The 14,822-nt window shown below is 43.2% G+C and overlaps 1 protein-coding gene and 1 long non-coding RNA gene across 5 annotated transcripts in view; both read right to left on the reverse strand.

The window, feature by feature from the left end:
* CACNB4 (calcium voltage-gated channel auxiliary subunit beta 4) overlaps positions 1-14,822 on the reverse strand; it is a 191,124-nt gene that overhangs the window by 159,265 nt on the left and 17,037 nt on the right. The gene's annotated exons all lie outside the window — the stretch shown is intronic.
* LOC122458093 lies at positions 1,636-13,251 on the reverse strand. The gene is made up of 3 exons (XR_006277941.1): positions 12,707-13,251; positions 2,586-2,596; positions 1,636-1,646 (listed from the first exon to the last, which is right to left on the reverse strand). It is a non-coding gene; the product is annotated as an uncharacterized LOC122458093 (long non-coding RNA).

Consider the following 14,822-nt stretch of genomic DNA (forward strand, 5'->3'; position numbering starts at 1 on the left):
TCCATCTCATCAGCCATACTTGGTTAGACTTCAGAAAACAGAATTGATTATACAAATTATTAGACTGTATTCAGTTTTATAAAAAACTAAATACAGTCTAAATAATAAAGCTGTTTATTAATAGCTACATTAACATACCTTTCAGGGTTTAAACTTAGTTACCTAATTATCTTTATCTGATGAATAAAGATGAATTAATCCCTAAATTAAAAGTTGGTGATTGCCTAAATTGCAAGTAATCATGACCTAATTTTAATTTGTTACATGCAAACAGAATATAGCCCTGACCAAACACACAAACACACCTTTAAAAGGTACCAAGTTTCCAAGCTGAAAACAATAATGACCAAAACTGAGTGGAATTGAAAATTTAAACATAAAAATGTGAATAACTGGAATTTAAGAATGCATTTTTATTGCAACCCCACCTCACCCCCAAATCTGAAATTACTTAAAAATGCTTCTTCTGTTAAAAAAAATCCTGATTATGAAGGGAAGTGAAAGTAGCATTTAAATACATCTCAATCAAATGGAAAAATGGGGTAGTTGACAGTAATGAGTACAGGAAATTTAGAGAATGGATAAGGAAAGCTAAAAGTTATCTGTGAAAAAAATCTATGGCCAGTAGGGTTAAGGACACCCAGAAGGAATTGTTTAAATATATCAGGACACACAAAAACCTAAAGATGTGTAGGTCTGATATTAGATAAGGATGGTAAAACTGTCAGCCTTAATTCAGAAAAGGAAGAAGTATTCAAAACATATGTCTGTTCTGTATTTGGAAAGAATCATAGAATATCAGGGTTGGAAGGGACCCCAGAAGGTCATCTAGTCCAACCCCCTGCTCAAAGCAGGACCAAGTCCCAGTTAAATCATCCCAGCCAGGGCTTTGTCAAGCCTGACCTTAAAAACCTCTAAGGAAGGAGATTCTACCACTTCCCTAGGTAACGCATTCCAGTGTTTCACCACCCTCTTAGTGAAAAAGTTTTTCCTAATATCCAATCTAAACCTCCCCCATTGCAACTTGAGACCATTACTCCTCGTTCTGTCATCTGCTACCATTGAGAACAGTCTAGAGCCATCCTCTTTGAAACCCCCTTTCAGGTAGTTGAAAGCAGCTATCAAATCCCCCCTCATTCTTCTCTTCTGCAGACTAAACAATCCCAGCTCCCTCAGCCTCTCCTCATAAGTCATGTGCTCTAGACCCCTAATCATTTTCGTTGCCCTTCGTTGTACTCTTTCCAATTTATCCACATCCTTCCTGTAGTGTGGGGCCCAAAACTGGACACAGTACTCCAGATGAGGCCTCACCAGTGTCGAATAGAGGGGAACGATCACGTCCCTCGATCTGCTCGCTATGCCCCTACTTATACATCCCAAAATGCCATTGGCCTTCTTGGCAACAAGGGCACACTGCTGACTCATATCCAGCTTCTCGTCCACTGTCACCCCTAGGTCCTTTTCCGCAGAACTGCTGCCGAGCCATTCGGTCCCTAGTCTGTAGCGGTGCATTGGATTCTTCCATCCTAAGTGCAGGACCCTGCACTTATCCTTATTGAACCTCATTAGATTTCTTTTGGCCCAATCCTCCAATTTGTCTAGGTCCTTCTGTATCCTATCCCTCCCCTCCAGCGTATCTACCACTCCTCCCAGTTTAGTATCATCCGCAAATTTGCTGAGAGTGCAATCCACACCATCCTCCAGATCATTTATGAAGATATTGAACAAAACGGGCCCCAGGACCGACCCCTGGGGCACTCCACTTGACACCGGCTGCCAACTAGACATGGAGCCATTGATCACTACCCGTTGAGCCCGACAATCTAGCCAGCTTTCTACCCACCTTATAGTGCATTCATCCAGCCCATACTTCCTTAACTTGCTGACAAGAATGCTGTGGGAGACCGTGTCAAAAGCTTTGCTAAAGTCAAGAAACAATACATCCACTGCTTTCCCTTCATCCACAGAACCAGTAATCTCATCATAAAAGGCGATTAGATTAGTCAGGCATGACCTTCCCTTGGTGAATCCATGCTGACTGTTCCTGATCACTTTCCTCTCCTCTAAGTGCTTCAGGATTGATTCTTTGAGGACCTGCTCCATGATTTTTCCAGGGACTGAGGTGAGGCTGACCGGCCTGTAGTTCCCAGGATCCTCCTCCTTCCCTTTTTTAAAGATGGGCACTACATTAGCCTTTTTCCAGTCATCCGGGACTTCCCCCGTTCGCCACGAGTTTTCAAAGATAATGGCCAAGGGCTCTGCAATCACAGCCGCCAATTCCTTCAGCACTCTCGGATGCAATTCGTCCGGCCCCATGGACTTGTGCACGTCCAGCTTTTCTAAATAGTCCCTAACCACCTCTATCTCTACAGAGGGCTGGCCATCTCTTCCCCATTTTGTGTTGCCCAGCACAGCAGTCTGGGAGCTGACCTTGTTAGTGAAAACAGAGGCAAAAAAAGCATTGAGTACATTAGCTTTTTCCACATCCTCTGTCACTAGCTTGCCTCCCTCATTCAGTAAGGGGCCCACACTTTCCTTGGCTTTCTTCCTGTTGCCAACATACCTGAAGAAACCCTTCTTGTTACTCTTGACATCTCTTGCTAGCTGCAGCTCCAGGTGCGATTTGGCCCTCCTGATATCTTTCCTACATGCCCGAGCAATATTTTTATACTCTTCCCTGGTCATATGTCCAACCTTCCACTTCTTGTAAGCTTCTTTTTTATGTTTAAGATCCGCTAGGATTTCACCATTAAGCCAAGCTGGTCGCCTGCCATATTTACTATTCTTTCGACTCATCGGGATGGTTTGTCCCTGTAACCTCAACAGGGATTCCTTGAAATACAGCCAGCTCTCCTGGACTCCCTTCCCTTTCATGTTAGTCCCCCAGGGGATCCTGGCCATCTGTTCCCTGAGGGAGTCAAAGTCTGCTTTCCTGAAGTCCAGGGTCCGTATCCTGCTGCTTACCTTTCTTCCCTGCGTCAGGATCCTGAACTCAACCAACTCATGGTCACTGCCTCCCAGATTCCCATCCACTTTTGCTTCCCCCACTAATTCTACCCGGTTTGTGAGCAGCAGGTCAAGAAAAGCGCTCCCCCTAGTTGGCTCCCCTAGCACTTGCACCAGGAAATTGTCCCCTACGCTTTCCAAAAACTTCCTGGATTGTCTATGCACCGCTGTATTGCTCTCCCAGCAGATATCAGGAAAATTAAAGTCACCCATGAGAATCAGGGCATGCGATCTAGTAGCTTCCGTGAGTTGCCGGAAGAAAGCCTCATCCACCTCATCCCCCTGGTCCGGTGGTCTATTGCAGACTCCCACCATGACATCACTCTTGTTGCACACACTTCTAAACTTAATCCAGAGACACTCAGGTTTTTCCACAGTTTCGTACCGGAGCTCTGAGCAGTCATACTGCTCCCTTACATACAGTGCTACTCCCCCACCTTTTCTGCCCTGCCTGTCCTTCCTGAACAGTTTATAACCATCCATGACTGTACTCCAGTCATGTGAGTTATCCCACCAAGTCTCTGTTATTCCAATCACGTCATAATTCCTTGACATCACCAGGACCTCCAGTTCTCCCTGCTTGTTTCCAAGGCTTTGTGCATTTGTATATAAGCACTTGAGATAACCTGTTGATCGCCCCTCATTCCCAGTATGAGGCAGGAGCCCTCCCCTCACAGACATTCCTGCCTGTGCTTCCTCCCGGTATCCCGCTTTCCCACTTACCTCAGGGCTTTGGTCTCCTTCCCCCGGTGAACCTAGTTTAAAGCCCTCCTCACTAGGTTAGCCAGCCTGCTGGCAAAGATGTTCTTCCCTCTCTTCGTAAGATGGAGCCCGTCTCTGCCCAGCACTCCTCCTTCATGGAACACCATCCCATGGTCAAAGAATCCAAAGCCTTCTCTCCGACACCACCTGCGTAGCCATTCGTTGACCTCCACGATTCGACGGTCCCTACCCAGGCCTTTTCCTTCCACGGGGAGGATGGACGAGAACACCACTTGCGCCTCCAACTCCTTTATCCTTCTTCCCAGAGCCACGTAGTCCGCAGTGATCCGCTCAAGGTCATTCTTGGCAGTATCATTGGTGCCCACGTGGAGAAGCAGGAAGGGGTAGCGATCCGAGGGCTTGATGAGTCTCGGCAGTCTCTCCGTCACATCATGAATCTTAGCTCCTGGCAAGCAGCAGACTTCTCGGTTTTCCCGGTCAGGGCGGCAGATAGATGACTCAGTCCCCCGGAGGAGAGAGTCCCCGACCACCACCACCCGCCTTCTCCTCTTGGGAGTGGTGGTCGTGGAACCCCCAACCTCAGGACATCGCATCTCATGCCTCCCAACCAGCGGAATCTCCTTCTGCTTTCTCCCCCCAGACATATCATCTGGTCCACTCTCCGCAATGGTACCTGTGGAGAGAACATGAAAGCGGTTAGTTACCTGTGTCTGTGTTACTGGAACCCGGACATTCCGCTTACCTCTTCTGGAGGTCACATGTTGCCAAGCTTCTTCACTGGCCTCTTGGCTCCTCTGTGCAACCTGCTCTATATCTTTAGAGCTTTGTGCCCCTAGAAGGCTATCCTGAGTTTGGTCCAGAAAATCCTCAGTCTCTCGTATACAACGCAGGGTCGTTACCTGTTGCTCCAGACCTTCAATCTTCTCTTCCAATATGGAGACCAGCTTGCACTTTGTACAGACAAAGTCGCTTCTGTCCTGTGGAAGAAAGACAAACATGGCACATCCAGTGCAGGTCACAACAGCTGAACCCCCCCCTTCCATATCACCTACCTACTATGAGCTTCCTCAGAGACGTTGGCAAGATGTAAGCCTCACTGGGCTCACTCCAGGCGAACTCCCAGAAGCAGGATGATGTATTTGTATCTTACAGTAATAATAAAATACTTTATATTCCATCCATAACTACAGAGGATGTTCAACACCAACTATTAAAGTTAGACAATTTTAACCCTTCAATACTGGATAATTTGAATCCAAAAACATTAAAAGAATTGGCCAAAAAACTCTCTGAACCATCAGTGTTGATTTTTAACAAATCTTGGAACAGTCAGGAAGTTCCAGACCACTAGGAAAAAATCAAAATGTACCAATATTTAAAAAGGGTAAATGGGATGACCTATGTAACTAACAGTCTGACAAAAATCATGTGAAGAATTAAAGGATGGTAGCTAAATTAATGCCAGTCAACATGGTTTTATGGAAAATAAGTTTATTGTACAAGACCTGATACTGTTTTGATTGGATTATAGGTGTGGTTGATAAAGGTAAGAGCGTTGAAATAATAAAATATTTAAACTTTTCTAAGATATTTGACTTAGTCCTGCATGACATTCTGATAAAAAAAGTAGGCACTACCTAATGGATTACATATTAATTGGATTAGAAACTGGCTAACTGATAAGGTTTCAAAAAATAATTGTAAAGGGGAAAATCATTATTCTTTGGGGGTATTTCTAGTGTGGTTCTATAGAGATCTGTCCTGGCTCAATGCTATTCAATATCTTTATCAACCATCTGGAAGACAATATAAAATCACTGCTGGTAAAATTTGCAATGACAAAAATTGGTGGAGTTGTAAATAATGAAGGGGACAGGTCAGTTATACAAAGCAATCTGGACCGCTGAATAAAATGAGTTCTTTTAAATAACATTTTGTGCAGCCAAATGCACTGTCATCTAGGAACAAAGAACATAGGTTGCATTTATGGGAGACACTATGCCAGAACACAGTGACACTGAAAAGGACTTGGGGGAAACACTAGATAACCAATTGAACGTGAGTAGTGCGATGCTGTTGCTAAGAGCAAAAATGTGATCCTGGGATGCATATGCAAAGGAATATCAAATAAAGAGGTGGCATTACTTCTGTGTACAGCATTAGTCAGATCATTATTGGAATACTCTGTCCAGTTCTGGTGCCCACACTTCATAAAGGATGTCAAAATATTGGTTCAGAAAAAAAGGCTACAAAAATGATACTAGATCTGGAAAACATGGTTGGAAGCTGAAGCTAGCCAAATTCAGACTGGAAATGAGATGCAAAATCTTTTTTAATCAATCAGTGAGGGTAATCAACCATTGGAACAACTTACTTAAGGAAATGCTGGATTTGCCATCATTTTAATTCTTTAAATCAAGTTTGGATATCTTTCTAAAAGATATGCTCTAGCTCAAATAGAAATTATGAGCTTGATGCAGAAATTACCGAGTAAGGTTCTGTGGCCTGTGTTGTGCAGGAGATGAGACTAAATGATTATTATAGTCCCATCTGGCCTCAAAATTTCTGCATTAATGAAATAGAGAGGTTTTTTTTTAATAACTCTTAAAGAAAGTAGCATCACAGTAAGTTTCCCCCAGGGCAACCAGATCCCATTTCAGTGTTTTATACCAAATTTTTTCTGTTTATTCTTTCTTATAGCAAGGTGGGGTTCCTATCCCCAACCCGCAAAATCACTGTATAATAATGATAGAGGCAAAGTCCCTAATCACAAATTTCAGAGAGCTTAAGGCCAAGAGAGACTATTAGATCATCTACTCTGACCTGTATGGCAGACTGCCAGTGGTACTTAAAGCCATGGGAAGGTTGTACAAAATCTTATGGAAGGTATTTCTCCTTTTGTCAAAATGTAGTCTTGTTTTCAGTAAAATTCTCCTACAGTGGCAGTGGCACACATGCTAAAACAAAAGGAAAAAAAATTAAATGTTCCCTGTTTGTGTCTTTAGAGCCAAGTCCTGCTTCCTTCACATGCAGGAGAATCTCATTGATTTCTATGGTAATAATAGTGTGACAAAGGCAAGAGGGATTTAGTCCAAATGCAGAACATTACAAGTTATAAGCATAGGAGCAGAAGAACAACAAAGTATTGCTTCCAAAATAACATCAAAACACAGAAGAAACTCAAGGCAGCACCATAGAAATTCCAGCACATTACCCATCAAGATCCTTCACTCTTACATATATAAATAAATGTTACTTTTCAGCATCTCTAAACCTCTCCTTTTCACTCCCAACCCACCACTAACATAATTGCCCACATCTCCCACACAGCTCCTCCATGACTGCAACTTTAGTATGTCTGGCCTCTGCCTGCCACCTCATTCCCCTTCAATCCATCCATAATTCTACAGCCAAAGTCTCAGCACATCACCCTCTTCTTTGAATGCCTTCACTGGCTTCCCCTCACCTTCTGCATCAAGCCCAATCATTCTTTGTACTCCCTGCTCTGTATCCTAAAGCGTTCTACCATGCTGCCCCTTAGGCTTGGAGCAGCCTCCCTCTTCTCATGCTCCAGAACTCCCTTTACTTTTTCAAATCTCTCCTCAAAATATACTTCTCCCTTACAAAGCCATACAGAAATAACCAATTAGTTTCCTAACCTCCTCCAACTCATATGCGATTTGTGTCTGATCTATCTAGTTTGGATGAACAATAGATTGTAAACTCCATGGGGCAAGTTGCTCATCTTCTTGTTTGTTTGCAAAGTACCAAGCAGAGTGTTGGTGCCGGGCAGAGAGAGGGTCAAAACTAACAACACACCTGTTAAGGCTGAAGGTTAATAAATCTTGAGATTTTATACAAATAACTTGTATACTTGTATTTGCATATTCAAATATGCCTTATTTATGTAAATGACAGCAAATATCCTGATTACCAGACATTAAGCATGACAAGGCTGCAACATGGAGCAAATTTTAGAGATACAGAAATTGCTATGCTTCTGGCTGGCTATGCTATCTCCTGTAAGTGGAGACTAATTGAGGCTACTCCTTGGCCTGGACTAGATGTGGTTAGATTGCTAGCCCCAGGTGTTACCCACTGCTTGCCCCTGGCTGGATTAGGGATATGGCAGTCCTTCCCATCAGGCAGGGGGATGCTCTGGTGCTGGACTCCTGGGCTGTAGCTGGATGCTTAATTTTGGCTCCTCCATACTCACTGACTGGGGGGATCTCTGACCCTGCCTGCTGCTTTCTGGGTGATTGAAGGGCAACCTCTAGCCCTTGATTTTCCTGCTGCTCCCTGACAGAGGGGGTCTGGCTTTGCCTGCTGCTCCATGACTGGAGAGAGGGGCTTTTGCCCTGGCTCTGCCAGCTGCATACTAGTTACTGCTCACAAACACCTGGCCAGAGTGATGGCTACAGTTATTGCTCTGAACAGCTCCAAGTCTATGGCCGTAGCTGGGTTGGAGGACTGCGCACTAGAACAGGCTACATCTCTTTGGTTAGATTCCTCCTGGCAAGGTTGCCTGCAGGACTCTAACTGCGGATATTCTTGTTAGAGCAGCCTAGAGCAACTCCTCAGCTCTCCAGATCAGGAGTTATGAGATCCTGCGCAAGTGTGACTCAGAAAGCAGGCGAAACCAGGAGCCTCTCAGCCACATCAGGAGCCTGGACAGAGTGGGCCTGTTTAAAGAGAACTTAATTTTAGATCAGAAAAATCCAGAACAGTAAGTTTAGCAAACATTAGTAGGACTGTATATGGATGATCTAAAAATAAAGGTGGGGCAAAAGTGAGACATTTGAGTCAATGTACGTGCTGTAGAAATTTAGGGCATGATTCATTCACCATAAAAGAAAAATAGAAACCCTCTTCAAGCTATTTTCCAGGGGATTCATGAATAATTGATGTAGAACAAGAGTGGGTTGCAATTTCCCCACACTGCTTCTGCATAAATTACAGTGGCTTGTAATTCATCACACTTCTGTTTTTGCTGCATGTAAGTGGTAACCTCTCATTTATGGATTACAGAGAATGGAATCAGCTGCAGAAATGCAGTTGGAGCATTTGCAGATGAAAAAGGGGTATGGGGATTAGTACTACAGTCCTGTAGCGGAAGTAAATTTTCACGTTCATATTGGATAACATTTTACCTTTTTTAAAACCACAGGTTAGTAGTGGGGTATAGGGCCTTTCAAGATCACCAGCGCTAATCTCAGAGAGAGACCGATCTCAGAGGACGTGATTACAGAGAAATTTGGATTGCCTGTGGATTTGGCATTGACGGCAGTAGACTGTTCAGTAACTTGTTAATGGCCTAAAGTAAAGAAAATCCTTAAGCACATTAAATGAATAAATAAAACACCTTTACCTCCACCTTAATGACAAAATACACATCAGTCTAATACACATTAAAAACTCTTTTCTAAGCAATTCTCCAGTTCCCCGTACAGAGTACAAAATGTACAACGATTTGCCTTGTAACTAAGTGGCATACATATGCACCCTGAAGGAGGAGCTTTTGATCCTCAGAGCCCAAGTACAATATCCTGAAGCTCAGAGTTCTGAACTGGAAGAGCAGAGAGAGACGCTATTATTAATAGAGAATGGGCTACAGGGAGATTGTGGATCTGGCTGCTTCAATCTTCTGCTTGAGGAACCTAGATTGATGATAGCTAGGAACCAAGGTGGAATGGAAGGACAAGTTCATTAAGATGGGAACAGAAACAGAGGCAGTTGATCAGTCCTCACATATGGAGAAAGTCACTTCAGGAAATGGGGATGCCATTGTAATGTATGGATGGTCTGAGGTAACAGTGGATTTAATCAATAGAAATATTGAAAGCTGGATATGTGGCAACAAGATAACTATTTGGTGACTTGCTTACTGGGTGTGAAGGTGGCAGATAAAATGGGGGAAAAAAAAACATCCAGACAAACTTCTAGTGAGTGATAGGGAGGAGCCTAATGGCAAATATTTAGTCTTGGAAGGGTTAGATTTCAGTCAGTAAATGTTTATTAACATTTTACTGAATACACACAAACCAACAAAAACATTTTTCCATCAATGATAATCGAAACTTACAGATAGGCAAATTAAGAAAAATTCTGCTTGAGAGTATATTAGAGTTTAACTTAAGAACCTTTATTTTGCATATTTTGAACAGGTCATGCTGACTATTTGTGTTTTAATGGTTATAAAGCTTTAGCTTTTTAAATTTCAACATCTACGGTCATTAAATAATTATTGTCCGACTCCCCTAGGATTTCCCACAAATGTGAAAATTTAGATCGATTAAAAGAATTTTAAAAAGCTTAACACCCATAATTTTGTGCTACTGTGACAACTTAAATGGATAAAAATAGGAAAAAGAGGAAAAAAGGCAACTAAATCTAATAAAGCAGTAATAATGAATATATTCAACTACCCACATATATACTGGCCCTAGGTTATATTGGGACAAGGTTTAGAGAAGCAATTTCTCAGTGCTTTAAACAGTTGCTTCTTGGAACAACTTATCCAAGTACACAGAGAGGCCACTTTCATTGTAGTCCCACCTAACACAGACGCTCTGGTTCACAGGGTAAAAGGAATTGCTGTACTGTCTAGTCCAGTGTCCTGTCTGTCAGTGACTAGTAACAGGTTCTTACCAGGAAGATGAGGTTGGTTTATGCCCTAAAGAATGAGGGCTTATATCCTTTCCAAACTATTGTTCACTTCTTGTAATCCTAGTTAGTATACCTGTGAATGTTCCCATAGTCCATTTAAAATATCCAGTCTTTTTCTAAAATCCTGCTAAACTTTTGACCTCAGCAATATCTTGTGGCAGTGAGTCCACACGCTGTCCCCAGAGAGACCACAGATTGAATGGGCATGCATGGAGATGGAAATATCCTCTTTAGTGGTGGCCTTCTAGGCCAAGGTTGAGGTATATATTGATGACATCACACACACACACACACACACACCCCACCACTTGCCTTGTTGATGCCCATATTTTTTTTGCATAGAGAACTTCAGCCTACAATGATTGTTATTTCAGCATTTTTCATAAGCATTAAATTAACTTTAAAAAAAACCTATATGGGGGGGCTTTTATGTGCAGATAAATGGCTGCGTGTGCTCTTCCCAGCTATGCTTACATCATCAATCTTTTCCTTTTGAAATATTCTCGGGCTCTGCAAGTCTTTTGTTTGACAGTGACTGTTGCCTACCTACTGAATAGTGCAACATGTCTAAGAATAAACCACACTTTTCTAAGCACTCTTTTGCTTATACCAGGGACTAAAGATTGGTGCTTTGATGCTGCAGTATGAAGTAGGGGGTCAAACCCATAGACCATCAAATCAGCTCACACTCTCATGCTTTTTCCAATACATTAAACACAGTAAATGACAAACTCAGTACAAGGAGGATCACACAAGGTCCTGAAAGACGTTACCACCGGTTTGTTGTACCATAACTCCTCACCTCCCAGACATTGTTCAGTTCTGACTCTGCCTACATCTCAGTTCTAGCTGTCACTTACTCCCTGGCACCCTATAACCATTTCAGTTCACCTTGGTGTTCCCTTTGACTCCTCTCTGGCAACACAATTCTACTACCAGTCATTTCCGTAGGTCAACAGTAGGTAGGGGAAGAAGGAGAGAGGAGAGTAGATCGAACAGCCTGGATCATACCTCTCCTGGGAGAGGCTAGCTGCTAGCATTGTAGACTGAAGTACACAGACCAGACTGCAAACAGCCCTTAAAAGAAAGAAAGCCATCCTCATACCAGCATCCCAAAAGTCAAGGGTGAGCGAACTAATCCAAGAGCATGGGATACCAAGACAGAGTGGCAACCCACCACTAACACTTGAGGCCCATATAATCTTTGTTCTGCAAATGATTTGTGATACAGTTTTTAAACCAGCAAAGGTGTCTGTTTTCCCTCATTCTCCTCAGCCTATTCATCTTTTCATTCCATCTCCTCCCTCTTTTCTCTCTGCCCCTGGTTTTCCTTTTCTCTCTCTCTCTCTCTCTCTCTGCACATCATGCTTGTAATTTGATTGTTGGCATTCTATATACCAAGAAGTGCTTGTTAGCTAGGATGTGTCACAACATGCTGAGTCCACTGTCAGTTTAAAGAGGGGAATACAAGATGTGATGTACAGAAAGAGAAAAGAAAAAAAAAGAGTTCAAATAAATGTGCTTGAAACATCCACAGTGTTTCTAGTCAGATGTAATTACTATTTTAATTATGGCACAGATTGTGATTTCCCCTCTTCCCCCTCTCTCTCAGATTTCAGAGATCTCTTGAGGTTAATATATTCCCAGGAGTCGGAGGGCATCATCATTGTGACATGTAGAGTGTTTATTAAGAGACTAGTTGTGTACAATAATACAATGGCTGCATTTGCATCAAGGCAGCTAATGGAGAACGTTCCTGGCTTTCCTGAGAGACATGCAGCTTTGGGGGAAAAGGGAAAAACAGGGATAATAAGGAGACTGTGTAATACAGGATAATACAGGAAGTGAGAGGATGAGCAAGGGAGACAGAGATGGAAAAGTTGGAGGAGATAGGCTTTGGAAGTGAGGGAGCTGAGGGAAAGAAACGACAGGGAAGAGGAATTCTTGAGGAGATGAGAAAGGCAGGAAGACGATAGTTGCAGGAGGACAGCAGGGCAGAGACATGAGGAGCGGTTCTGGGAGTAAGGAGTGAGCACAGCAATGAGGGCTGCAGGAGGTTGTCAAGACAGTGAAGGAGAGCTGCAGGAGAACTGGGAGGGGATGTGAAGAGAGGGAGAGGGGGAGGGAACTGCTCTGCCATTAGGAAGAGGGAAGTGGGAGAGCTACACAAGAAGGAAGGCAGCCACAGGGACATGAGAGAGTGCTACAGTCACAGATGATGGCTATTTGCTCTCATCTCATTGCCACTTCTGTCCCTCCACAATCCCTTGTCTACACCCCAGCTCTTTCCCCCCCCCTTCACTCTCTTCACCTGCCATCACTCAGTCACTTTCATGCCCTAACTTCTCTCTCCATCAAATGCCCTTCCTTGCTGTCCTTTCTCCCCTCAGCTCTGTAACTTTCCAGCTTTCTCCCTATCTTCCCTCACACTCCCATCCTCTCACTCTCTCTGCTTGGACCTTCTTCTCTAGAGGAAGCAGGTTAACCTCACAAGTCCTACATCCTCTCTCATGATATTCCAGCCCACAGAAAGCTAGTAAAGATTTGCTGAGTTCATTATTCTGGTGTCAAATGCTGCTGCTGCTGCCCCCGCCCCTGAGTAACTAGCTTCCTTATATACACAGTCCGTATGTCAGAACGGATCATATTTCTGCTTCATAGCAGGAGTGGAACCTGTTCTCTCTCTTAGGTCTAGAAAGGGTGAAATCACAAACTGAAGCTACTACTCATGGTGCAAGAAAGATCAGAAATAAAACACGGACAGAATATTTAAGCCATAACAATCAAGAAACAGGTCATTTCCTGAGGATTAACGACCAGCTGCAAGGCTAATGCACCTTGGACATTATCTCTAGCCAGTCGTTAATCCCCAGGAAATGCCCTATGCCAAGGTCATTCTTGCCTTTATAAGCTGAAAAGAAAAAGAAACCAGAGACATATTTTTGTAATGGGTGATCCAGTTTCAACAGGTCATTAGAGAACTAATCCGCTGTTCTTTTGCCAGTCATTGCTCAAATCATTTCACAGTCTATTCAGCTTATAAAGAATTGTATTTTGAAGTTGGTTTTGTCTCACTCCGGTACATCTTTCATTTTTCTTTTCTTTCTAACCCAAGAACAGACTGCCCAATTGTGACTCTCACACAATCTCCCTTGTGTGCAATAAGGCCCTATCAAATTCACTATGCATTTTGGTCAATTTCACAGTCATCGGGTTTTTAAAATTGTAAATTTCATTATTTCAGCTATTTAAATCTGAAATTTCACAGTGTTATCATTGTAGGGGTTAGAGGATTGCAGTACTGCTTCACTTACATCTGTGGTGCTGCTGGCAGTGGCGCTGTATTCAGAGCTGGGCAGATGGAGAGTTGTGGCTGCTGGCTGAGAGCCCCGCCCCGCCAGCAGCAGCACAGAAGGAAGGACGGCATGGTATGGTATTGCCACCCTTACTTCTACACTGCTGCCTGCAGAGCTGGGCCCTCAGACAGCAGCCACCCCTCTCCAGCCTCCCAGCTCTGAAGGCAGCAGCACAGAAGCAAGGGTGGCATGGTATGGTATTGCCACTCTTACTTCTGTGTTGCTGCTGGCGAGGCGCTGCCCTCAGAGCTGGGTGCCCGGCCAACAGCTGCCGCTCTCTGGTTGCGCAGCACTGAAGTCAGTGCAGAAGTAAGGATGGCAATACCACAACCCCCTTAAAATAACTTTGTGACCCCTGCAACTCCCTTTTGGGTCAGGACCCCCAATTTGAGAAACAGCGGTCTCCTCTTTGAAATCTGTATAGTATAGGGTAAAAGCACACAAGAGACCAGATTTCACAGGGAGAGAACTGATTTTGTAGTCCCTGAAGCATTTTTCATGACAGTGAATTTGCTAGGGACTAGCTATATATATATATATGCTCTCCCTTTCAAGAAGCACAGCATTGACCCTATAGTACACACACACACAGAGCTGTGCTTATTTCTTGGAAGGGAGAGCAATTACCACTATGCAGACAACTCAACCTGTAACCAAATCACTCTTACAAGTATAACAAGAGAGAGCTTGTTCTAAGACCCAAGAAGTATTTAACATGTCATAATATAGTATACAATAATTTACGGGGGGGCGGGGGAGGGGAGGAATCCATTTCTATTATAGTCATTTTATTTCTAAATAATTTAGAGATGTGTCCTTAATTTATAGGCAAAATTGGCAAGTGAATGCAAACATTTTAGTAGAATGTGAAGCAAGGCTAAAGCACATTAGTGTAATAAATATCTCCTGTCAGATGAGATTTATAATATCTTACATTTACATACCACCTTCCATCCCAAGTGGATCCCAAAGGACATTATACTTTACAAAACTGATATACAAACTATACATAGGGATCAAATAATCCACCCTAAAATACAGCCACCTACAGGGTGAAATGCAGCAGCTGTT

The sequence above is a fragment of the Dermochelys coriacea genome, chromosome 11, assembly GCF_009764565.3.
Source record: "Dermochelys coriacea isolate rDerCor1 chromosome 11, rDerCor1.pri.v4, whole genome shotgun sequence".
Classification (NCBI taxonomy): domain Eukaryota; kingdom Metazoa; phylum Chordata; order Testudines; family Dermochelyidae; genus Dermochelys; species Dermochelys coriacea.